This window comes from Fundulus heteroclitus, unplaced genomic scaffold, assembly GCF_011125445.2.
Source record: "Fundulus heteroclitus isolate FHET01 unplaced genomic scaffold, MU-UCD_Fhet_4.1 scaffold_997, whole genome shotgun sequence".
In the NCBI taxonomy this organism is placed as follows: Eukaryota; Metazoa; Chordata; class Actinopteri; order Cyprinodontiformes; family Fundulidae; genus Fundulus; species Fundulus heteroclitus.
In genome coordinates, this window is record NW_023397469.1 from 1 (window position 1) to 2,500 (window position 2,500).

General features: G+C 36.8%; 1 long non-coding RNA gene across 2 annotated transcripts in view; it reads left to right on the plus strand.

The window, feature by feature from the left end:
• Positions 1-2,155: 2,155 nt before the first annotated feature.
• Positions 2,156-2,500, plus strand: part of LOC118562614 — a 15,257-nt gene continuing 14,912 nt past the window's right edge. For both annotated transcript variants that reach the window (XR_004930694.1, XR_004930693.1), the window contains exon 1: positions 2,156-2,283. This is a non-coding gene — a long non-coding RNA (uncharacterized LOC118562614). The remainder of the gene's footprint in view (positions 2,284-2,500) is intronic.

A 2,500-nucleotide genomic window follows, 5' to 3' on the forward strand; every position in this document is an offset into this window, starting at 1 on the left:
TATATGTGTATGTATATGTATATATGTGTATGTATATGTATATATGTGTATGTATATATGTATATATATGTATATATATATGTATGTGTGTGTATATGTATATCCAGTTTGGCCATTCACGGAAGGGGCGTTTAAGGAGGAAGTTGTTGGTTTGCCTCTTGGCAGGCTAGCGTTAGCCTTGCAGCAGCATGTGGGTAACGGTGTGAAGAAGAGAGTGAAGCAGAGAGGTGGCTGTGGCTTTTATCTGCAGGGAGTGGTTACAGCTGACCTTCTGCTGAGAGAGGCCCTGAGAAGGGGAGAGAGAGAGAGGCCATCTCCGTGGGCTCTCTGCCTGTGTATCCTCTTCAGCAGTATAGAATTATTTTTGTCACCTCTTCCTTACTGTTCAGGATCCAATCTGAGATCAATTATTCATCATGGTGTACTTATGGCATAACTCGGTATAGAGTTGAAAATTTTTGTATCGTGACAACCCTAATATATATGTCATGGTTTGTCTGAAAGGTGCTGGAGGTGCTGAAAAATAACAAAGGCAGATAGCCAGGCCTAAACTGAACCATGACCAACAAATATATATAAATATATATAAGTACTTTTCAGGAGCTGGTGCTAGGCTCCTAGGACTGGTAAACCGTTGTATTCATGCGCAACCTTTACTTCTTATCGACCCATTTGAAAACAATTATGCTGAGACATTCTTCTGCTCACATAGGATCTGACATCACAGCCCCCAGAGATTTAACAGTATTTGAAAGTATGATGTCAGTGCTCCACTCATCATGTAGATGTGTCCTACCTGACACATCTTTCCCTAATCAGTCATTTCAGTCCAATCTAAGTATGTCAGACTTTCTGTCTCCAGAGTCTGTTGTCTATCTGTAATTTTCCATTGTAACTCTTTCGCAGTCCAGTCATCTCATAATCCCTAACAGAAGTATAAAAAAATTAAAGCTGTGTATCATTCAACCTTTCATTTTTAATATCCAAACATGATTTAAGAGGCAGATTATTTTAAGCGTTTTTAATGTAGCAAGAAATATATTATATTTCACATTTTCACCGTATGCTTAGCTAAATAGTATAGAAACGTGTTGTATAGGTGTGAACATCTCTATTCATACCTGCATAATCAGCAGACATGCACATCACCAACACCTAAACTGTAGTCTTTGAGCTAGAAATGCTAATCTCTTCTTTTGTATGGCTGATTGCTGCTATACCTAGAATGATTCTTTATTGGATTTATTTGTATTATAATGGCAATGAGAAATGTTAATTTAACAAGGGCCCATAAAACCCGTAAATAGAACGAGCAATTAAAAAGCAACAATGGTGCATGATGCAACTTGCAGACAAAAAAACTGCATAAAAATCTTAAACTGTTTAACATTAACCAACTTTGTAAATGATAACTGTTTAAGATTTTTTTTTACTTTGTTTTTGGTTGTATGTGTTGTGATTTTTTTGGAGAGCTGAAAGATGTTTGCTCAATGCACAGATCTAACACAAATATCATAATGTAAATTATCTTTCCATGAACAAAATAGTGCAGTGAGTGGATCTCGACCCTCTATTGACAGGTATTGAAGGGATGGGTGGTGTTGCTGTAAGGTATGCAAAGTAATTCAAATGAACAGCTTTTGTTAGCCCCTGGCTGAAGGTGATGCTAAATAAACTTTGAGGCCTGTTTTCTCACTAATCTTCTTAATCTTCTTTGCAGGGTACCAACATTGAAACGGTCATGTCTTTTTCAGTTCTTTGCCATCATTGGAAAGCTTCTGAAAGAGTGGAAAAAAACTCAAAACGGGGAGACTTGTTCTTGGTTTTGCCGTGGCCTGTCAAATAAAAAAAAAATCCCTCCCTGGGATGCAGATGCCGTGATTTAGGCTGAAACGGGACGATTTTAAACACAATGTTTACTGTTTTAAAGCCTCTGAAGCTGTCATTTAAAGTGTTGAGTGATTACTTCAGACCTTCACCAAGAACATGTTGCAAAAAACCAAAAATGTTTTCTGTTATCTCCATTTGTGCTCTGCACGCATTTTCCTGGTTTTCCCGTGGCGTGTGACAATTATTCCACCCACTGAGTGACATTTGACCTTAGATTAGATCAACATTAATTCCTTTGAGTAAGTTAAATATTTTTGTTTAATCAATTGCACTTTTTTATTTTTTGGCAGCATTCATGGTGCTTTTGTTTGACCTAAAGGCACTGGTAGATTTGAGCTCAGTCGGGACCATTTTTGCATATTCTTTGGTTGCAGTCTGCGTTCTTTTATTAAGGTATGTGTATTTTATCACAGTTGTATTTGACAGCTCTGTGAAAGATTATTTTATCAGGTTTAATATAACAAGAAAAGTACATGTAATTGGCTAAAACTTGTATTGAAGGTCAGTGCTCGTATTCACAAAATTCCTAAGGCTAAAAGTAGCTATAAAAAAAGCTCTCAAAAATTTCCTGAATTCTAAGATTTTTCTCAGAATTTTACTTCGGTAAGAC